General features: G+C 40.5%; 1 long non-coding RNA gene across 1 annotated transcript in view; it reads right to left on the bottom strand.

Moving 5' to 3' along the window:
• Window positions 1-2,368: 2,368 nt before the first annotated feature.
• The window catches only part of LOC123365887, a 34,471-nt gene continuing 12,116 nt past the window's right edge, over window positions 2,369-24,723 (bottom strand). Inside the window, exons 3-4 of the long non-coding RNA XR_006577812.1 lie at window positions 15,432-15,524; window positions 2,369-2,697 (exon numbers count right to left, since the gene is read on the bottom strand). This is a non-coding gene — a long non-coding RNA (uncharacterized LOC123365887). The remainder of the gene's footprint in view (window positions 2,698-15,431; window positions 15,525-24,723) is intronic.

The raw sequence follows: 24,723 nt of genomic DNA, 5'->3' as shown, positions 1-24,723 counted from the left end.
TCTATATAGAAGAGTGTAAAAATGCATATTTTTTCATATTGTGAACAACTCACCACTGTATCTGAGAGCTACTCATCCACTCTTCTCAATATACTCACCTAAGGTTCGGTCCTGTGGAGGGCTGAGCACTCTCAACTCCTATGGACTTCAAAGAAGAGTTAAATAATAAATTTACACAGTCCTCTAGTTTGTTCTAGATCAGCCTCATTTTCACATGCAACATTATTCTCCACTGCAATTATCACTGTATGGGGATCCTCACAGTACTCGTATTAAGCTTTCTCCATGCTTGTTTGAGTTTGAACAATGGAAACAATGTGTTACCCATCAGGTTCTCTACTAGAGAGAGAAACATCAAACACATTCAGTTACTATTTCTGCTGATATTCTTCAAAACCAAAGAAAAAGAAAAGCGGATGATCTGATCTGACTGAATAGTACTATGAGTTTCATGCTTTTTTAAACTCAAACCCAAATGTTGCGTTTACTTGAATAGGAATGCTATTCGCTGCTGTTTCCACTTAGACAGGTATTCATTGCTCACATCTTAGCCATATTTCACAACTTTCTTTCTTCTCTCAACAACTCTTTTTGTTTCATTCGTCTTGTTACTGTAGGTAGCAAACATTTTACCTAGTTTGTTTTTTCCACAGGCAATTAGAAGGTCATTTAATCCCTCCAGGGCCTGATCATGCAGTCCTTGTATACACCCTAGTCCCACTTTTCTCAAACTCATCTCAGACCTCCATTGGAACTGAAAGGAGTTAAAAATGCAGGATTATGCACCAAAAGTAGCTAAAATGCTTTGCACTCTGATTTCCATGGGTTGCTCCCATTGATTTCAAAGGGAGTCACAGGAGCACATCGTCAGACAGAATTTGGTCCTTAGGGTTATATTTCCATCTGCCTACTGCGATTGTAGAGCATGAAGTTAAATTGTATGGGATGTCTTCTAATATTTGCTTTACCATATTGAGATGAATTCATCTGTGTCAAGATGGACACAGACTTAGCAGAGAGAAAACAGTGGAATGGAAAATGGGATGCTGGTGAGAAACCATGATGGTCTGTTTTGTTTCAGAGTAGCAGCCGTGTTAGTCTGTATCCGCAAAAAGAACAGGAGTACTTGTGGCACCTTAAAGACTAACAAATTTATTGAAGCATGAGCTTTCCAGGAGGAAAAACTGTTTGAAGTGATAATTAAGATGAAGGTGTGAGGAGAACTTAACATAGGGAAATAGATTCAATTAATGTAATGACCCAACCATTCCCAGTCTTTGTTTAGACCACAGGTAATTGTGTCTAGTTTGCATATTAATTCGAGTTCAGCAGTTTCTCTTTGCAGTCTGTTTTTGAAGTTTTTTTGTTGCAAAATTGCCACCTTCAAGTCTGTCACTGAGTGGTTAGAGAGGTTGAAGTGTTCTCCCACTGGTTTTGATGGCGTGCCTGATGTGATTAGGTCCTATGATGGTGTCACTGGAATGGATATGTGGACAGAGCTGGCATCGGGCTTTGTTGCAAGGATAGGTTCCTGGGTTAGTGTTTATGTTGTATGGTGTGCGGTTGCTGGTGAGTATTTGCTTCAGGTTGGGAGGCTGTCTATAAGCGAGGACTGGCCTGTCTCCTAAGATCTGTGAGAGTGAGGGATCATCTTTAAGGATAGGTTGTAAATCCTTGATGATGCGCTGGAGAGGTTTTAGTTGGGGGCTGTAGGTGATGGGGCGTTCTGTTTTAAGAATGCTTGATAGAGGTCTTGTAGATGTTTATCTCTGTCTGAGGGATTGGACACCTTTGCTTGCAGGCTCATCTGTGCCTCAAGGCTCAGTCCTGAGAGTTGCTGAGAAACTTCAACTCCCACTGACTTCACAGGACAGTAAAGTTACTCAGCACCTCATAGGCCTTAGACCAGGTGTAACCCCTGAATATTTTTAAACCCCATCTATTCATTTTAATAACATTTCCTTTTATCCTCTTCCATTTCATTATCCCTTTCTCCCCTTTCAGATCTGATTTATTAAAGTATTAAATACAACCAGTGCTTTCCCTCACCAATTATAGCTGATGGGATCAGGACCAAATGGTTCAGAGGATTTCTTTACCACATGGGTGGTCTCCAAGCTACAGAGCTGAAGCTTATAACTGAATTCAGCACTAGGAAGCCAAAGGCACAGCAGGAGAGGCAAAAGGAAGGATGATTTATTCTTTTCCATATTTTTCTAAATTAGGCCTAGAAACCAGATTATTACCTTATAAAAAGCAACATCTGACTCATTATCCCTCAAATAGCGGAGTGCACTTAACTTATACTAGTAGCTTAATTCTAGCCTAACTAAGCAGGGCATGATAAAAGTAATACAACACAGGGCACAGTATTACCTTTTTCAAAGTGGTCAGTTATGGGTCATTGGCTCTATACTACAGAAGATTTTCATTCAATAGAAAAGTGGGATCTGCATGAACCAGAGAAGATTAGTGATAATGGGTGAACCATACAAGAATTAGAGCTTGGTTTCAGTATGGATAATCACCCACAGGTTTGGATGTTTACTCAAAGCTCATCTGAACCACTTAAGTCTGTAAAATTTGGCAGAAATATTATAAGAGCAGTGTATCTTTTAAGATCTCTGGTACTCCCTGATTTTGATTGTCTCCAAAATACAACAGGAACAGTCTTTGTGAACTTTCATATTAGGTCTCCTGAAAATAAATAAACAAACAAAACAAATATTTCAGAATCTATTTTTCTCTTTTAATATATTTTGTTTGAAAATGTTTCATATAACATGACAAGACAAAATGCTAAAGCATACACTTCTATTGCCATGGGCCTGGCTCACTTCACTTAAAATCAGTGAGATTACTTGGATGACTAAGGGGAACAGGAGTCACAAGAAATAAATATGCCTTGCATTTTAGAGGTCAGTGTAAATTGCAAGAGGGAGATTAAAAGGGCAGGAAAGAGCTAGCAATGAGCAAAGGTTCACAGAGGGGTTTTTTTTGTTTGTTTGTTTATATTTTTAACTAGTTTGTTGTGCCCTGTTGAGGGTACCTGGAGTATATGTTAGTAGAAAATTCTGTCTGAATGTGTGTGAATACAGTTGACAGAACCAGATTAAGGGCCTTATTATGGCCAGTCCCTGACTCTTCCCTCCTTTGTATTTATATTCACAGTCTGGGCACAAATGAGAAGACCAAGTACAGGACCAAGTTTATCTACAAGCTGTCCAAAAGCAGTGGGACATGCACATTGCCCTCATGCACATTGCTAGCAGAGTGGGACAACCATGGAGGAGAGCACACCTTGCACCCCCCTCCTGAGGGGTGGCCCCATGGCTGCGCACTCAAGGATCTCCAGGGTGGCTTGTTATAATATGGTCACTACTCTGCCTCCCTGATGTACAGTGCCTCAAAGAATTCCCTATGTTGCTGTGGTTCTACATTATCCACTACTAAAGATGCCGCGGTGAGTAGATCTAAGTACGTCAACTTCACATAGCTGAAGTTGCGTAACATAGATGGATCCCCACCCCCAGTGTAGACCAGGGAGTTGTGCATTAATGTCACAATCTACCCAAAATGATGATCTCCCTCATGCACAAAGCATATTCTAGTACAGAAAATGGTATTTTCTGATGTGTGAAAGCCAGGGATGCCATAATCAGATGTACCACAGTCATATGCTAATAAGACAACATGTACCTTGAGAAGAAAGGTAATACCATGGTTAAGGCACTGACTAGGACTATGAAGACTTGCATTCCACCCCCAGATCTGCCACATATTTCCTCTGTGAGCTCGAGCAAGTAATTTAATCTTTCTGTGCCTCAATTGTAAACTGGGGATGAGAATGTTTCCTTACTTCCACTCTTTTCTCTGGCTTGTCTATTTAGATTTTAAGCTCTTTGGGTCATGAATTGTCTCTTTCTATGGGTTTGCGCAGAGCCTAGGACAATGAGTTCTGAGGGTACAACGATACTACAAACTGATAATTAAACATAATTCATAGTTTTGTAAAGTTAAGGCCAGAAGGGATCGTTAGATCATCTAGTCTGACCTCTTGTATATCACAGTCCCTTAAATAGTCACCCCTTTGCTCCTGTACTGAGCCCATTAATTTGTGTTTGACATAACTTGTGTACCTAGGATGGAGAAAAAATTGTAAGGAAATAGTTTTCAGTTTCAAGCTTCAAAGATGTTTTCTCAGAGGAAAAGAATGCATTTAAATAAAGATGACAACCAACTTGACACCATCCATTTTTTTAATAACTATGTACTACAAGGTACAGCCTTCCATATAAAAGCTATGGCTGTATTAGAATTAGAGATAATTGAAGAGGCTGAGCTGTTGAAGAAAAGAGAATGAACCTTTTATAGAAATAGATCCCCAGCACATCATTTGTGCATTAGCTATAGGGATTCCAGTTGCTTGCAAGAGACTGGGAACAGTCACAACATTCCCAGTGCCACCATATGTTATTAGTATTCTTTGTCTTGCTGTCTAGCAACTGGAAAACTAGAGACCTGATGTCAATTAGAATGGTGATGATGAGCCAGCCTAAAATAGGCCAGTGAACAGGGTAAGTGCCCCTGTGGTTTGCCAATTACCTAAATTATTTTCAGTCATTTTAGTGAACATCTACAATGAATACAAATAGAAAGCACATGCTGTCTGGAATGCAACATGTTTAAGATCAGCTTTGGTGTCAACAAAGGAGGGAAAATAAGTGACATGGCTCTACGCAAATATCTCAGAAGAGTATCTCTCATTCATACCCTTCCTCCCACTGGCTCAAATGAAATACAGTCTTCTGTGTTTGGCACTTCTGTTTGGGTAGAATCCTGATACACTGAAGAGCAGCCCTGCCGATTCTGTATTCAATGACATTGGTCAATTTCACAGATCATTCTCAATAATTCACACAGAATGATCATTGAAATTGACCGACAGCACTGAATGCAGAGGTAGCACCATGGGAGTTCAGCTCAGTAAGGCTTTCTTTATGAAGAAAATTCTATAGTAGACACGAGAGGGTGAGCAAAAGAAAAATGGAGAGAGTTAGAGAGCTCAGTGCTCTAGAATTCACCTAAATGATAGAAAATGGCCAAGAAAGAAGTGATTGTTGTTTTGTTGTATGTTCCTTAAAAGTTTCCAGAATGTCTTGTGTCTCAAAAAGCCTCTATATTTGTAACAATGATCGAACACCACAGCGAAGGAAAACAGTTTGACTTCCATTTGTTTGAATAATACTTAGACTGATCTCTCTTTCTGGCTGGTTTTTCTTTTTAGCTTCTCTTTCCCCCCCCCGCCCCCCCCGCTTCTTTTTCTTTTTTTATTTCATAGAAACCTGTATAATTTTGGTGCCTTCTCACCCCCATTTCCTGACTCAAACCATGTTGTAAAGGAAAAGCAACTTTGTGTTTTACTCTGCTAAGTGGTTAGATATTGACACAATTCATCTGTTTTGTGTTCCTAAGTAAGTGGAATAAACTTTTATATGAACTGAGAATCATCCATGTTTTAAGGGATATGTCAGGTAGACCAACTCTTGGCCATATTATACAACATAATGTTTAATTCCACATGTACAGGCATTTTCTAGATTAGGAAAAAAAGTTTTTTTTTCCCCAAACAAATTAAATCATTTGTGTTTAGTGAGTAAAGCTAGCCGGATTGAGCTAATTGAATTGGGGGAAAAACATCTTTTTTTCCTAATCTATACAAGGTCACAGTCAGATGTTATGGGAGTGTTTCTTCTGCCTACTATTAATAGTAGGTGTTCTTCATATCAATGAAAGAACAAAATATATTACAATTTAGCACCTAGCAAAATTCTTAGAGTTCACTTCATAATGAGATTAGTGTGTACAAAAACAATTCAAAAGAAAAGGTTTATGCTAAACCACTTACAATTTTTTGTTAAATAGTTCAAATAACAATAAGTTGAGTCACATATTGGGATACTGCAGATATGTAGCAATAGAATTTTCAGCATTTTACTGCTTGCTACACATACTGTTGTCATACAAATGAATATAAAAATTATAAAATAGCCAGTATAGTTACTAAATTCTACACTGACTGTTTTATTATGCTAATTGATAATCTAGTGTGCTCCAAAGATTAAAGAAAAATGAAATTAAAGCTGCAAAATCAAAGGGTAACAACTTTATAATGCCTCTTTAATTTAGCAAAATACAATTAAAGTCACACAGTGATAGAATTGACTATGAATACCAAGATGAATGTAATTGGCAAAGTAAATGTTACAGAGCATGGCTGCATAAGAGCAAAGGAAAATATCAATAAACTTCAGTGCCACTGAGTTGTCTGAGCAGGCACATTGAACATGAGAAGTCTACAAGTCTTTAGGGAGACCCAATAGCATAGAATACTATGATGAATGTTTGTCAAATGACTTGTAGATAACACTGGAATGGTCTGAGTTTATAGGTACACAAAAAAAGCACTAGAAACACTGTGGACTGTAATTATAGGAGAAGCTTGACAGTGCATAAGAAAAATGTTTCATTGATTGGAATAAGTTGAGCTGAACATACTGTAATTTGTAAAAACTTTGACATTGGCAACATGCACTTGAAAAACTGGAAATGGATTCTTACTGTCTGTTATCTATACAGATGTTTCCTTGATTATTGTGCTGAGCTAAAAGGAGAAACTATAGTCTATTCTTTCCTGTTCCTGTTAAAGGGACTGGTGGGGAGGGTAGATCATCTCATTTAAAATATGTAGTCCACAGAGTAAAAATCATCTCATGCACTAACTTCTCTTCCAACCTTCAAACTCCCCACTGTTTATTTCCCACTAGGAGCATAAGAACATAAGAGCGGCCATACTGGGTCAGACCAAAGGTCCATCTAGCCCAGTATCCTGTCTTCCAATAGTGGCCAATGCCAGTTGCCCCTGAGGTAAGGAACAGAACGTGCAATCATCAAGCCATCTATGCCTTGTGGCCCATTCCCAGCTTCTGGCAAACAGAGGATAGGGACACCATCCCTGCCCATCCTGGCTAATAGCCATTGAGGAACCTATCCTCTATGAACTTATCTAGGTCTTTTTTGAACCCTATTATAGTCTTGGCCTTCACAACACCCTCTGGCAAAGAGTTCCACAGGTTGACTGTGCGCTTTGTGAAGAAATACTTCCTTTTGTTTGTTTGAAACCTGCTTCCTATTAATTTCAGTTGGTGACCCCTAATTCTTGTGTTATGAGAAGGAATGAATAACAATTTCTTATTTACTTTCTCCACGCCAGTCATGATTTATAGCTCTCTATCATATCCCTCTTTAGTTGTCTCTTTTCCAAGCTGAAAAGTCCCAATCTTATTAATCTCTCCTCATACGGAAGCTGTTCCATACCCCAATGATTTTTGTTGACCTTTTCCAAAACTTTTCCAATTCCAATATATCTTTTTTGAGATGGGGCAACCATGCCTGCACACAGTATTCAAGATGTGGGCATACAATGGATTTATATAGAGGCAATATGATATTTTCTGTCTTATTATCTATCCCTTTTTTAATGATTCCCAATATTCTGTTTTTTCACTGTCGCTGCACATTGAGTGGATGTTTTCAGAGAACTATCCACAATGACTCCAAGATCTCACTCTTGAGTGGTAACAGCTAATTTAGACCCCATCTTTTTATATGTATAGTTGGGATTATGTTTTCCAATGTGCATTACTTTGCATTTAGCAACATTGAATTTTGTCTGCCATTTTGTTGCCCAGTCACCCAGTTACACAGTTTTGTGAAATCTCTTTGTAGCTTTTCGCAGTGTGCTTTGGACTTGATTAGCTTGAGTAGTTTTGTATCATCTGCAAATTTTGCCAATCACTGTTTACCCCTTTTTCCAGATCATTTATGAATATGCTGGAAGTACTGGTCCAAGTACAGACTACTGTACAGATGTTAGGGGGCTTATTTCTTCACCCTCTCACTGCCCTGGTCCTCCTCGCATGAACAGAGAGCAACAGTACCCAAAGTCCAAAGGCGCAAACAATTTGATGTTTATTGGGGTGAACTTCCAGCAAGCATGATTCCAGTTTCCTTCCTTAGTGTCCCTCTTCCCAGCTCTGACACCACAGAACCTTGCCTGTGTTCCTGTTCCTGTTCCCATCCCCTGTTCCCATTTCCCCCCCCCTTAGCAAAACATGATCCCAATTCCCCCACCCCCAGTCCCGGTTCCCATTCTCCCCCCTTACTTCCTGACTGACTGCAGACTATATAGTAAAACTTGAGTTTTCTTTGCTATACCTTAACAAATCATTTTACTGAAATTTAACTAACCAATCCTAACATATCGTAACATGGTTATTTAACCAATTATATCCCACCACCTTAATTGGTTTACACCCAACAAAATTAATTATACAGCAAACAGAAACAATCACAGAACCAGACAGAGATTATACAGACAAACAATAGGGAAGTGGAGACTACAGTGATAGAACAATACAGAAATGAGGATTTCACATCCCAGCTATTGAGAAGTGAGTTCTTGCCAGACAGGATGCTACCAAACTAAGTTTCCTTTTACATCTTCTAGGCTCTTCCCTTTCTCTGGAGGTGAAAGGAATATCAGGACTGGATTGTATTCCTAACAGCCCAATAGCACCTTATTTCAATGTGACTAGTTTGGAATGTGAGGATGTGACCATACACTTCCCAGCTTATGGCTGCCTCTGCTGCTTAGCTGAAGGCCTTAGCCTAAGAACCAGGCCTCAGACTGTCACAGTCTGAGAAGGCCATTACACAGACAGACAGTGATTTTGATTCTTTCTTTTATACCTCTAACTAGCTAAGTGATAAGAATACACCTAAATTCTTAAAGTATAGGTCTTTACAGACAGGCCCAAATATCTATATCCTAACAACAAACACCACTATTTACTTCTTTCCATTCTGAAAACTGACAATTTATTCCTACTTTTAACCAGTTACTGATCTATGAAAGGACCTTCCCTCTTATCCATGACAGCTTAATTTGCATAAGAGCCTTTGGTGAGGGACCTTGTCAAAATCTTTCTGAAAATCTAAGTACACTATATCCACTGGATCCCCCTTGTCCAGATGCTTGACCCTCTCAAAGAGTTCTAGTAGAGTGGTGAGGCATGATTTCCCTTTACAAAAATCATGTTGACTCTTCCCCAACAAATTATGTTCATCCATGTGTCTGACAATTCTGTTCTTTACTATAGTTTCAACCAGTTTGCCCAGTATTGAAGTCAGGCTTACTGGCCTGTAATTGCCGGGATTACCTCTGCCTTTGAACTCCACAGATAAATTGTGGTCCACAGACCATGTGTTGAAAACTACTATTCACTACTCCAGATTGTTGGGACTGATATAAAACCTTTCACCTGGAGATTGCCTGTTCAATCACCCCAGCTTGGTAGTAATTGAAAGATGTTAGCTTCTAATGGCTGTTTGGTGAGTGATCACCATTGCTAAATGAATTGATTCAGCTCTGTCAGAGTCTACCCTCACTTGAAACTGGGCGGTTTCAAAGTGAGGACCCGCATGTCTTCCCCCACCCCAAAATCCTAGGGTAGGTCTTCCCTTCGGCTGCCACCACCCGGTCAATTCCGTGGGCCGGGACACCCCTGTTTCCCCCCTTGGGAACACAGATCAATTCACAGAGGAGGAACCTCCCCCCTCCTCCCTCTCTCCAGCCTGCTCTGGAGACAGAGGTGCCTGGATTCAAACGCCTTGAATCTCTACACACAGGGAAGCAGCCCACTTCCCCCTCCCCTTCCCCTGAATTTCCCCAAGGGAAGGAATTAACCAAGTCCAAAGAAAAGAAAAGAATTTATTAAAGAATAAAAAGAAAAATACAGAATCTCTATGAGCCCAAGCTGGACACTCATAGGGTATAACCTTATCAATCTCTGGAGAGAATCCCCTCTCCCCCTTTTCTCAGTAAAAGCAATATCAGCAAACAGGAATAAAGCATTTCCTTTAGCAAACACACAATTGCAAATATAGAAATCAAATCATAAGACTAATTTGCCTTTCTAATTAATACTCACTATTAATTAGTAGAAACTACTCCAGGAGAACTTGGAGACATGACTGTCCTCTGTTAGATTCAAGAACAGTTCTCACACAGACAAAGGCTTCCCTCCACAGAGATTTGAAAAAATCTTATCTCTGATTGGTCCTCTGGTCAGGTGGTCACCAGGTACTACATGTTAACCCTTTCCAGGGAAAAGAGACCTTAACCCTGATCTGTTTATTTATGACAAGCTCCCAGCATTGTATTTGGTTCAGCTCCCAGCATTGTATTTGTCACAAATGTCATTAGCATAATTGGAACTAAATGCCCCTCTATCCCTGTTTACAACCCCATCTGAGAAACTCTGGATACTGATTTACCTTCTCATCCCTAAAAGTGGAACTTTCATGTCTCATTTGAATCACACTAGGGAAGCTTGTGCTGATGATCCTGCCTTTACCAAGCCTCTTCTGTGAATAAACAGAGGAGTTGAGTCCCCATGGATATCAAACTGGCACATTTCTATTGCAGTAAATTCCAAGTTAAATAAAAAAGAACGGCCGTACTGGGTCAGACCAAAGGTCCATCTAGCCCAGTATCTGTCTACCGACAGTGGCCAATGCCAGGTGCCCCAGAGGGAGTGAACCTAACAGGCAATAATCAAGTGATCTCTCTCCTGCCATCCATCTCCATCCTCTGACGAACAGAGGCTAGGGACACCATTCTTTACCCATCCTGGCTAATAGCCATTTATGGACTTCACCACCATGAATTTATCCAGTTCTCTTTTAAACACTGTTATAGTCCTAGCCTTCACAACCTCCTCAGGTAAGGAGTTCAACAAGTTGACTGTGTTCTGCGTGAAGAAGAAATTCATTTTATTTGTTTTAAACCTGCTGCCTATTAATTTCATTTGGTGACCCCTAGTTCTTGTATTATGGGAAGAAGTAAATAACTTTTCCTTATCCACTTTCTCCACATCACTCATGATTTTATATACCTCTATCATATATTCCCCCTTAGTCTCCTCTTTTCCAAGCTGAAGAGACCTAGCCTCTTTAATCTTTCCTCATATGGGACCCTCTCCAAACCTCTAATCATTTTAGTTGCCCTTTTCTGAACCTTTTCTAGTGCTAGAATATCTTTTTTGAGATGAGGAGACCACATCTGGACACAGTATTCAAGATGTGGGCGTACCATGGATTTATATAAGGGCAATAAGATAGTCTCAGTCTTATTCTCTATCCCCTTTTTAATGATTCCTAACATCCTGTTTGCTTTTTTGACCGCCCCTGCACACTGCGTGGACATCTTCAGAGAACTATCCACGATGACTCCAAGATCTTTTTCCTGACTCGTTGTAGCTAAATTAGCCCCCATCATATTGTATGTATAGTTGGGGTTATTTTTTCCAATGTGCATTACTTTACATTTATCCACATTAAATTTCATTTGCCATTTTGTTGCCCAATCACTTAGTTTTGTGAGATCTTTTTGAAGTTCTTCACAATCTGCTTTGGTCTTAACTATCTTGAGTAGTTTAGTATCATCTGCAAACTTTGCCACCTCACTGTTTACCCCTTTCTCCAGATCATTTATGAATAAATTGAATAGGATTGGTCCTAGGACTGACCCTTGGGGGACACCACTAGTTACTCCTCTCCATTCTGAGAATTTACCATTAATTCCTACCCTTTGTTCCCTGTCTTTTAACCAGTTCTCAATCCATGAAAGGACCTTCCCTTTTATCCCATGACAGCTTAATTTACATAAGAGCCTTTGGTGAGGGACCTTGTCAAAGGCTTTCTGGAAATCTAAGTTCACTATGTCCACCAGATCCCCCTTGTCCACATGTTTGTTGACCCCTTCAACGAACTCTAATAGATTAGTAAGACACGATTTCCCTTTACAGAAACCATGTTGACTATTGCTCAACAGTTGGTTTTTCTATGTGTCTGACAATTTTATTCTTAACTATTGTTTCGACTAATTTGCCCGGTACAGATGTTAGACTTACCGGTCTGTAATTGCTGGGATCACCTCTACAGCCCTTTTTAAATATTGGCGTTACATTAGCTAACTTCCAGTCATTGGGTACCTGTCCGATTTAAAGGACAGGTTACAAACCTTAGTTAATAGTTCCGCAACTTCACATTTGAGTTCTTTCAGAACTCTTGGGTGAATGCCATCGGGTCCCGGTGACTTGTTAATGTTGAGTTTATCAATTAATTCCAAAACCTCCTCTAGTGACACTTCAATCTGTGACAGTTCCTCAGATTCATCACCTACAAAAGCCAGCTCAGGTTTGGGAATCTCCCTAACATCCTCAGTCGTGAAGACTGAAGCAAAGAATCCATTTAGTTTCTCTGCAATGACTTTATCGTCTTTAAGTGCTCCTTTTGTATTTCGATCGTCAAGGGGCCCCACTGGTTGTTTAGCAGGCTTCCTGCTTCTGATGTACTTAAAAAACATTTTGTTATTACCTTTGGAGTTTTTGGCAAGCCGTTCTTCAAACTCTTCTTTGGCTTTTTTTATTACACTCTTGCACTTAATTTGGCAGTGTTTATGCTCCTTTCTATTTGCCTCTCTAGGATTTGACTTCCACTTTTTAAAGGAAGTCCTTTTATCTCTCACTGCTTCTTTTACATGGTTGTTAAGCCACGGTGGCTCTTTTCTAGTTCTTTTACTGTGTTTCTTAATTTGGGGTATACATTGAAGTTGGGCCTCTATTATGGTGTCTTTAAAAAGCGCCCATGCAGCTTGCAGAGATTTCACTCTAGTCACTGTACCTTTTAACTTTTGTTTAACTAACCCCCTCATTTTTGTATAGTTCCCCCTTTTGAAATTAAATGCCACAGTGTTGGGCTGTTGAGATGTTCTTCCCACCACAGGGATGTTAAATGTTATTATATTATGGTCACTATTTGCAAGCGGTCCTGCTATAGTTACCTCTTGGACCAGCTCCTGCACTCCATTCAGGATTAAATCTAGAGTTGCCTCTCCCCCTGTGGGTTCCCGTACCAGCTGCTCCATGAAGCAGTCATTTAAAGTATCGAGAAATTTTATCTCTGCATTTCGTCCTGAAGAGAAATGTTCCCGGTCAATATGGGGATAATTGAAATCCCCCACTATTATTGTGTTCTTAATTTTGATAGCCTCTTTAATTTCCCTTAGCATTTCATCATCACTATTACTGTCCTGGTCAGGTGGTCGATAATAGATCCCTAATGTTATATTTTTATTAGAGCATGACATTTCTATCCATAGAGATTCTATGGAACATGTGGATTCGCTTAAGTTTTTTACTTCATTTGAATCTACATTTTCTTTCACATATAGTGCCACTCCTCCCCCTGCACGACCTGTTCTGTCCTTCCGCTATATTTTGTACCCCGGAATGATTGTGTCCCATTGATTGCTCTCAGTCCACCAGGTTTCTGTGATGCCTATTATATCAATATCCTCCTTTATCAAAAGGCACTCTAGTTCACTGTAACAGGTCGGGCTCATCCCCGCGGCGCCTCCTGCTGGTGACTCTGGGAATTAGCTCTGTTTCCAGCACTGGAGCGCCCTCTGCAGGCTGGTGACCCACCTGTCTTCAGGCCCCCCGTGTCCCTCCCTGGACCCGGTGCCCTTTTACATGGGGTGCTGCCCCCTAGCAGTAACCCCTTTCTCTCTGGGTCTCCCCTCCTTAGGGAACCCTCACCCTCTATCCCCACCTTGCCTCAGTATTGGCTACTGACAGTCATTGTCTAGCCCCACACTCTGGGGCAGACTGCAGTATCAGCCTACTCATCACAGGCAAAGTTGGGTTTGGACCTGCTGCTTTGTCCTACCCCTGGGTTGTCCCTTGCAACCCCCAGTACCTCTTTGCCCTTTACTAGGCCGCAGCCTGGGGCTTTCCAGGCTGGAGCTTCCCTAGCCCCTCAGCCTGTCCCCCAGCCCTGCTTCACTCAGGTACCTATCCTCAAGCTAAGCAGCCAGGCCCATCCCTCTCTGAAGGCAGAGAGAGAGACTGTCTGGCTTCTGGCTTCCCTGGCCTTTTTATAAGGCCTGTGGCTCAGTTTGGGGCGTGGCCTCACCTGCAGCCACTTCCCCAATCAGCCCAGGCTAAAGGCTGTCTTCTTAAGCCCTGCCAGGCCACTTTTTAAACCCCTCCGGGCTGGAGCAGGGTCCACCCTGCTACATTCACCCATCTTATTATTTAGACTTCTAGCATTTGTGTACAAGCACTTTAAAAACTTGTCCCTGTTTCTTTGTCTGCCCTTTTCTGATGTGCCAGATTCTTTTTTATGTGACTATTTATCATCTGATCTGGCCCTTACATATCCTCTTCCATCCTCTGCTCCTGACTATAACCTGGAGATTCTCTATCATCAGACTCTCCCCTAAGAGAAGTCTGAGTCCGATCCACATGCTCCTCTGCAGCAGTCAGCATTCCCCCATCTCCTAGTTTAAACACTGCTCTACAACCTTTTTAATGTTTAGTGCCAGCAGTCTGGTTCCACTTTGGTTTAAGTGGAGTCCATCTCTCCTGTATAGGCTCCCCCCATCCCAAAAGTTTCCCCAGTTCCTAATGAACGTAAACCCCTCCTCTCTACACCATCGTCTCATCCACGCATTGAGACTCTGAAGCTCTGCCTGCCTACCTGGCCCTGCGCGTGGAACTGGGAGCATTTCTGAGAATGCCACCATAGAGGTCCTGGATTTCAGTCTCTTCCCTAGCAGCCTAAATTTGGCTTCCAGGACATCTCTCCTACCCTTCCCTATGTCATTGGTACCTACATGTACCATGACCACTGGCTCCTCCCCAGCACTACATATAAGTCTGTCTAGATGCCTCAAGAGATCCACAATCTTCGCACCAGGCAGGCAAGTCACCATACAGTTCTCCCGGTCATCACAAACCCAGCTATCTACGTTTCTAATGATCAAATCTCCCATTACTAACACCTGCCTTTTCCTAGAAACTGGAGTTCCCTCCCCCGGGGAGGTAACCTCAGTGCGAGAGGCAACCCCAGCACCATCTGGAAGGAGGGTCCCAACTACGGGAAGGTTTCCCTCTGCTCCCATTGACTGCTCTGCTTCCCTGGGCCTTTCTTCCTCCTCAACAGCGCAGGGGCTGTCTGACAAAAAATGAATTCATGGTTTACCTTTGTTCAGTTTACTCTACTCTGTGGATTACAGATTAAACAGAAATATGAGTTAGTATGCCCATGACCTGGTTATTTTTAAACTAATTAGTGAACACTCATGAGCACTATGAAAGCAGAGAATCTACTGGTTGTAACTAATATAAGTACAAAGAACTAAAGTTAATACAATGTAACTAATGAAGACAAGGTCCAAATACAATGAAGCTCTGGATGGGAGTAGAGCAGAATTGTACTGGTTTCTTTACTGAAATACTTACTACCAAGTATGCAATTTTCAGAACTCATCTTGTCATGTCTGTGACATTCTTATATGCAGAAGCTTCAATATCCAGATGTGTGCTACCATTAGTCTAAAGAAAAAGAAAGACAAATAGTTATTTACCAAGTTTAACTTGACATCCAAGGCCTTTGGAAGAAGCTGCCTAAACAGGTAATGGGATATGGTACCTCTATTGAATCCCAGCATTTGTAAAGAATATTAATACTTGAAATATGTCCAAGAATCTACTTTTACTTAAAGAAAGTAAAATACATCGATGGATTACTGGAACCACTCTCTTCCTGTTACTGCAGAAGATATTAACAGAAAGGAAATGAAAGACCATTGGGAATGATTCTTTATGATTGGCCATCAAGTCTATGGTTCAACTCAATCCCGAATAAACTTCTAGTACTAGTTCTACTAATGTGTCATACCCGTTCTCACACATGTGATATCAGGATCCAGATTCAAAGGGCACAGAGGGACAAATGGGCAGTGAATGATTCTCTGATGCCTACATGTCTGATGTCAAGGAATTCTGAAAGGATTTCAGAAGCAACCAAACTTCAGATTGAAAAATGCCACTTGGTCACACAACAAAGCTTACAGGGACTTTGATTTGTGGGCAATATCAAAGCCAGGAAATAAAAATTCCCTTTAAAAAAAATTAAGACTCTAATCCTTGAGGGCTTGGCAGAAAGGTGACAAACAATAAATTTACAGCCACTACTAAGTCTTAACATTTTTCACTGGCTTTTGTTTTCTCTGGGATAACTAGAACCAAAGAGTTTGTCATGCTAATCACAGTTTCCTCAGTAGCCAATATATGACAGTAAAGCCCACGCATAACTCCTTTGGGAATACTGATGTTTTGTACATTGTGTTGGCTTAGTTGACAAATACACTTTCAGTATCAGGGATTTAGCTACTAAATTGGTTTCTGGTTTAGTCCATCAGGATGATGGAACTGTCCTTTAAAAACACATGCACATGGGAAGAAGACAATGCTAGAAGGATTTGAATTCCTGCCATCTGGGGAGGACTAAAACTCAAACTCTTGTATCTTTGAATTATCTTGATAAATGAGCCAAGATTCAGGGTACCCCCCCAAACCCCCGTGTCTTATAAATATATTTTAAAAGATCTATTGATATGGTTCATATAGACACCCACTGACAGATAGCTGCAACTTTTTTTAAGACTGTAACTTCGGATACAATTTGGCCATGTAGTAAATCCCAACACACTCCTAGAATTGTCCAAGTCTGAGTTCCACTTCATTAGATGAAGCATTTCATCTGCAGCAGTCAGTAAGGAATGTGTCAACTCGCAGTGCTGACACTAGCACATTGGCCTAAGATAGGACCTTTGTAAAACATTACTGGAAACCTTTAGGTGAGGTCAACTACAAGTTGGTAACGTTAAATCTCAAATACTAGAAGGTGATGTTTCCCAACAGTAAAAAAATGATGGGCATTCCATAAGATATAAAAACTTTTGATTCTATATTTTGAGGAGTTATAATGATACATTGTTACCCCTGCCATAACATAATGTCTAGAGATAGTGAGATCTGGGATATTTACTAATTCCTCTTGCTTTGATAGTTGAAGGTAAATTTGCACCTTTTTCTTTTCTTCACAGACAGAAAGGGGATGTAGTAGAATAACCTGAATCTTGAGTGTAAAATCTATGGACATAGAATCCCTTTTATTGCACTTTTTAAAGGTCAATTGGGATTTCATCTGTTGTGGACTTGGTTTGATATATGAATTTTAGTTTCAGATATGTTTAATTTCTCTTCTACATAGAATATTACTGCATTTGGGGAAGTACATTGTATCTATATGGGAAGCAAAATAGCAGATGAAATTCAATGTTGATAAGTGCAAAGTAATGCACATTGGACAACATAATCCCAACTACACATAGATCCAATTCTAAATGAACTGTTACCACTCAAGAAAGAGATCTTGGAGTCACTGTAGATAGTTCTCTGAAAACATCTGCTCAATGTGCAGCTGGAGTCAAAAAGGTAACAGAACATTAGGACCCATTAGGAAAGGAATAGATAATAAGACAGAAAATACCATAATGCCACTATATAAATCATGGTATGCCTATACCTTGAATACTGCATACAGTTCTGTTGCGCCATCTCAAAAAAGATATATGAGAACTGGAAAAAGTACAGAGAAGGACAAGAAGAATGATAAGGATATGGAACAGCTTCCATATGAGGAGAGATTAAAAAGACAGGCTACAGGGCTAGATGGACATGGTCTGACCCAATATAGCCATTCTTATGTTTTTATGCACTTTTTTTAATGTATGGAAGAGAAACAACTTCTCTTGTTGATATTTTTAAAATCTATTTATAACAGTTTTCATTTCTTTCTTTCTACTATGTTGATAGTGTTTCTCTACACTTGAGGAAATGTGTTGGACCACATTTTGTTGTTAGTTACACCACAGTAAATCCAGAGTGATTCTATTGACTAGCATAACTGAGATCAGAAGTGGGCTAGTGTATTTTACAGATGCTGTAGTCTAATTTCCACATATATGCCTGATTCAGAAATGGCCTTGGCTGGAAGGTAAACTCTTACATAATGGAATGGATTTCAACATTTAATTACGAGATGTCATTTTAAAGTGCAGGTGAGTGTCTAATAGCAGAAAAATAACATTTAATTAATTCCCCTTAAACAATCAGAATTATTTGTTCTTATAAATCAAGAGTAATCTATATTTAAAAGGAGTATAATAGAAATTCCACGGAATGAAGTTGTGAGGATTTCTGGGAGCCTGTTTGGATTGCATAAGTATAAATGCATACATAGAGGATACACACCTTTGCACAAACTCAGCACACTGAACATCTCCAGACAAGACATGATGTGGAAGACTACAGCTTTATCTGCAGCAATTTTTTTCACTCTCATGCATACACCTGGCTCTCTCTGACTGAAAGCTGGTTATGCATCTAAAAGTAAAATTTTGCCTATGGTCTATAAGCAGTTTTCTTTAATTAACAATTCAGATGCTTAGCTGAAATGAACAAGACCCTGATACTTTAAAGTTTGTCCATTGCCATACCCTGGAGATTTTCAAGGACAAATTAAAGTGGAGTTTGTAAACTAGTTCAGAGTTGGCACAGAAATTTACCTCTATTACTTTTCCCCCAAACTGCTAATCCATAGTACAGCTAGATATATTGGTCAAGTATAATAATCTCATCCAGCTGGCTACTATGGAGGAGTGTATTTTAATACAAATTGAGTATTTCCAGGGTTTGAAGACAGTTGGTCACCATTTCTGGGAATATATGACTGAAAGTGGACAAATGATTTATGCTACTGTGAAAGTCTTACTCTGACTAATCGGTCCTTGTAGAATCATAATTTAACCCAGATGCCTTGCTCACATTAGATAATTCCTTTTTTCCACAATCTTTATCAAAATCTGTCTTACTCTTCCATTCTCTCATCTTTTTATTGTTGTTAATATTTTATTTGTTATTCTGTTTCAATCCTACTTAAAATGCTAGACTGAACATATTTTTATCTGTCTTAAATTCACATAAAATTATTTAATGTGTAAGTCTATCATAACAGTGACTTTTAAAACTCATTTGTACAGTAGTACAAGTGTTGATTTAACTGACACTGTAAATATAACATTTATTAACAGGATACAAATATTACAGGATATATGCCATATACAGAATCACAGACATTTCTGATGGAAATAATATTGGCTCATCAAGATTTTCTCTCCTGCCTGTGTAAATTCATATATTACACAGTTTAATTGAATACTAAGTAGTGAAAGGGATGCCATTTTGCAGCATCAAGCTTTCCTCCCACAACAGTGTTAAAATATACTGTTAAAACTAGCACTTCGTTAACCTAAGATATTTTTCAAGATGGGGTGTCAGAAAAGCTGCAAAATGGAATTCCTATCATGTAATAAAAAATACAAACAAAGTGTTACTTACAACGGTAAGTTTTGAGGTCCAGATCTCATTCTCTCTCTCTCTCTCTTATCTGTACACAGTTTTTCACCAGTCTATTTAACTATATTGGCTTAGAAACTAATATCGTTATATTGATGTCATTTCCAATGTGGACACTCTTGTATTGCTATCAATGTGTTTCTACTGGTATAGCTTTTTTCTGTAAATTTACTGATTTGTTTAAGTTTATGTAGTTAAAGTGGTGCATACACTATGTAGACTAGCCCTCCACAAACACACGCAGTCACATATAAAAACAATGATCTAACACAATTCATACGAATACATTCACTGATCATCTCCCACCCTGGGAAAGGCACATTTCTCCCTCTGCCATCTCCGCATTTGCTGTGGCACCAGTTGCCCTGCTGACTGGCTAGCCACCTGCCACTTCGTTCTGCCACCAGCTTGCCAGTCTGCTGGCCACCCTGCTCCACCAGCCACCATGTTGGAGGCTCATTGCTCTGCTCCACCAGCTGCTCCATTCCACTGGCTGCTCATCGCTCCACTGGCCACCCTGCTGGCCATCACCAATGCACCCCATCACCTCCTACTGACACCTGCCTCTCTACTGTGACCTCTGCGGGTTGGTCTCTTGAGGTTCCACTGAGATCTCAGTGATTTTCAGCTCTTAGAGGGGGAACCTCACCGCTGAAGCAAGCTGGGCAGAAACCCTGTCCCACAACAGATGATTTCAGTTCTAGCGATCACTTAGCCAAGCAAAAAGACTCCTAATACAGCCTTAATTAGCTCTATCTTTAAATAGTGAGGGGACAGGTTAAACAATGCCTGAGATTCTTAGGCACAACCCACACCTCCAGGCAGCAACATCTGTCCCCACCCCCTCTTATCCTTCACAGTAGTTTGGCATCTAAGCCCCCTTCTTAGCAAATTCAGTTCAGTTGAGGGTGACCCTCTCAATCAAGACAGGCTAAGTACAGTTCTGGTGCCCTTCATTCATACAATAAGGATACAAATATTTCATTACCCCTCATTCAAATTATTTTTTTTATTAAATCTAATGTTAAAATTATTTAAATACACAGCTTAAGGAAAGAGTGTCTATATACCTGGGTGTAATGCTTAAATTGTCAAAAAGTACAAAGTTTGGTTTAAAAGTCATAAAATACATATGGTATTAAAGTGATTTGTAACCAATCAGCAACCAAAATTAATCACTTTGGCAACACAGTTCTGTCTGCTGTATACTTAGGAAGAGTATGTGTGTTCATGTAAATACAGTCTGGTCCTGAAGTTTTTTTCTCCTCCGCAGCTCTTCACTAGCTGTCAAGGAAGAGCTCATTCAGATCTTGCTTACACCCACTAGCTTGTTTGATTCAACAGAGGATTCACACTTTGCTTAATACCAGAGCAAGAACAAAGAACAGAGATTCAAAGATTCAAATGAGTAGTAAGAATACTGGAAGCAGAACTGGTTACCCATATAAAACAAAACATTAAACCCAATCCTATGTCTATCCTTATTAATGTTTACCTTTTCTATTTAATAGAGAAGAGTGTCTCCCAAGGATTGAGTGCTGGACAGAGGTGCTGGTTGTCAGTAATAATCAGAATCCAGGTTTTCATGAATACCCCCGCACTCTTCCAAGGGTTCCTCAGTAAATGGATGTTGAAATATCGTTTCTTCTCCTTATATTTCCCCACGCTTCTTGTGTTGTCACCAAAATCCAGGTTGACTCCTGTGATTCCCTTCTTGGGGTGCTGGCTTTCCACACTCCTGTTTGTTTCACACCCCCCATGAAGCAGTGACATGTAAATGGCGCTTCCATTGTGTTGGCTTTACAATGCTTAATTTACACCAGAGACAGAGATAGGCTTTCTGCCAACATATCTTTAATCACCTATTTGTCAATCCTGCCTTTTTACATATTTTAAAACATATTTTTAGTAGAGACACATAAATCCTTACACACCATTATACATATATATTACAATGCTTATGATAACCATGATGATATAAGGTTTCACTTGATACCTCACATGACACTCTTTATAGATAAATATTATGGCAGCCATGTGTTAGGTGTAGTGAGTTTGTCAGGCCTGATAGATGTTGCTATTACAGAACAGTGAACCCTTTGCCATTTGGCATTGAGGAGTTCTTAGAGTCACAACAGGACTGAAAAATAAGGTTAACAAGTTCTAGTACATAATCCTGCTCCCATTTAGGTCAACAGCAAAAATTCCATTGTTCCCAGTCCAAGCAAGATATATCACTATGGGCCTGGTCCAAAACCTGTCAGTGGAAAGCACCATTAACTTTAAGCTTTGGATCATTGTTTAAGGCCCTCATTCGAGAAAGTGAATAATTACAAGCTGAAGTTTAAACATGTGCTTAATCCCCACTGACTCCCATAGGACTTAAGCACATGCTTAAGTAATTTCCTGACTAGGGATGCATTCCTAAAATGGCACTTGAATGAGAGGGAAATACCAGTCTTGAGTACAGTATACAAATCTATACTGGCAACTATACAAACACAATTTCAAAGTTTTCACTGGATCACCATAGAACAATAAATCTACACATTTTACATCAGTGTAGCTTGAAGTTTATTCTTGGAAAGGTAAAATAAACTACATTCCTAATAGTTCTATATATAAAAAAGCTGACTAAGAAAATCTTGTGGTGCTTACACCCAATGAAATGTGATAGCACAAACAATTTTATTGTTCAGTAAATTCACACAATAGTGTTTTTTTCATACATAACTACTCAGAAACATTATAAACCCTTTCCCCTTGAGTTCTAGAAAGACAGTTGTTATTTGTCATTGTGTGCTAAAGTGGCTACCTGTGAAAACAGGTAGAGTATAATTGAAGCTTACATTGAAGTTCCAGACCTTTGGTGGATATGAAACATCACGATTTTAACAATACACACATGCTACTGCAAGGGCTAGAATTCATGTCATCAATAAACATCCTGAGATAAGGGCTTAGGATGTTTTTTGTGTTGTGCACTAAACTAGCGAACTTTTAAAACCATAAAGGGCCATGTTTATTCATATACCTATATAAATAAATGTATAAACAATGTGGTTTTATATATAATTTTTAGTATCCCCAAGTTATCTTTTAGAAAGAAAAAAAAATCAACAGGTTTCCTTCATATATTTTAAAGGATATAAAATCCATTGAATGTTGCACATTCACTAATACAGTCAATGTTTCTGCTTTAGATCTTTGATGGTTGAGAAATGGTCAAAGTCACCTTCAGACTTTCTGACCTCAGGGATTGACTCATCCTGCATCTGCCTCCCTGTTTAACTCATCTCCCTCATCCATCCCATCAGATTCTGTCCTGATGTCCTCTGATCTCTGCTCTCTCCCCATCATATCACCCTGAATTTGTCAACCACTGAACTGCACTAAAAAATTGTGAGCGGGAGGAGATGTTAGGCCTGGTCTACACTAGGATCTTAAATCGAATTTAGCAGCGTTAATTCGAACTAATCGCTCAACCGTCCACACCAGGAAGCCATTTAATTCGAACTAGGGGGCTCCTTAGTTCGAATTTGGTACTCCACCCCGACAGGTGGAGTAACGCTAAATTCGCACTTGCTAGCTCGAATTAGGCTAGGTGTGGATGCAAATCGAACTTAGTAGCTCCGGGAGCTATCCCACAGTGCACCACTCTGTTGACGCTCTGGACAGCAGTCGGAGCTTGGATTCTCTGACCAGCCACACAGGAAATGACCCGGGAAAATTTGAATTCCTTTTCCTGTCTGGGCACTTTGAATCTGACGTCCTGGCTGGACATCGGGGCGAGCTCCGCAGCACCTGCAACGATGCAGAGCTCTCCAGCAGAGGAGTCAGCCCAATGCAAGAATAGAAAGAGATCCCCAGCATGGACAGACCGGGAAGTCCAGGATCTGATCGCTGTGTGGGGCGAGGAGTCTGTGCTGTCGGAGCTGCGCTCCAACAAGCGTAATGCAAAGACCTTCGAGAAGGTCTCCCAAGCCATGACACAGAAAGGATACAGCCAGGATGCGATGCAGTGCCGCGTGAAAGTCAAGGACCTGAGGCAAGGCTATCAAAAAGTCAGAGCGGCAAACGGACGCTCCGGAGCACAGCCCCAGACATGCCGCTTCTACGAGGCACTGCATGCCATTCTCGGTGGGTCTGCCACCACTGTCCCACCACTGACCGTGGACTCAGTGGATGGCATAGTGAGCCAGGACAGTTCCTACTCGATGTTCGCCGATGGGCAAGACGACGAAGGGTCCGTGGAGGAAGGCGCAGGCGACAGCGAACACAATGCCGCTTTCCCTGACAGCCAGGATCTGTTCCTCACCCTCACAGAGATCCCCTACCAACCCTCACCGGCCATGAACCCGGACTCAGAGTCAGGGGAAGGATCAGGCGGTAAGTCGTATAAACAAGAAAATATTTATTTGCTCGAAAACATGTATACCAAAAATATAAATTCTATCTATAAATACTATATCTAAAAGTTTTTAAAGGGAAACTAAACGAACAGTAGGTCTACACAGATTGGGATGGAACAATAGTCCTCCATGGACAATTCCACAAATGCTTCAAACAGTTCCTCAAATACCCTCCGCATGAGGTTTCGAGGAAGAGGTGCCCTATTTGGTCCTCCGGTGAAGCTCACTCTTCCACGCCACGACATCCTCAGATACAGGGGAACCATCGCCTCTACCAGCATGGCCGCGTAGGGTCCCGGTCGGTGAAGTGCTTCCCTTAACATCCTTTCTTTCTGCACTCGAGAGACACGCCTCAGGGTAATCTCGTTACTGAAGTGCTGCATCTAATTAGGGCAATTAGCGAATAGTTACTGTTCTTAATGGTTTACTTATACTTTGCATAACAAAGCCCCGCGCTTAGCAGCCACGTGCTGTAGGCCACACAGGAAAAGCATACATTGATCTTTCCCCTGCAGTGTCGGGAGTGGCTGCAAAAGGGTCATAGTATCTGATTTCCAGATTGCCGTTAGCACGACGGCACAGCTATCCGTTAACTGATAAGCATAATGTACTGTAAGGCTTACCAGGACTCTCTGCTAGAGGGATTCTGCTCTCTCTCCCGACTTCTCCGCTCTCCTGTGCAATGGCGCAGCCAATCAGAGCGTAGGCCAAAATGTTGTGCTTCTCTGGAGACCACGTGACACTTGTTGTCCGGTACGGTCTTCTTCATGGAAATTGACTAGACGGTGTTCACTGTTCACGAAAATGTATCTGTACAAGGAAATCACTAACTTTCCCCATCACACAGCTTCGGGTCC

This window comes from Mauremys mutica, chromosome 3, assembly GCF_020497125.1.
Source record: "Mauremys mutica isolate MM-2020 ecotype Southern chromosome 3, ASM2049712v1, whole genome shotgun sequence".
In the NCBI taxonomy this organism is placed as follows: Eukaryota; Metazoa; Chordata; order Testudines; family Geoemydidae; genus Mauremys; species Mauremys mutica.
Note: the sequence above shows the minus strand (reverse complement) of the source record. Positions and strands in the feature narration are given on the sequence as shown.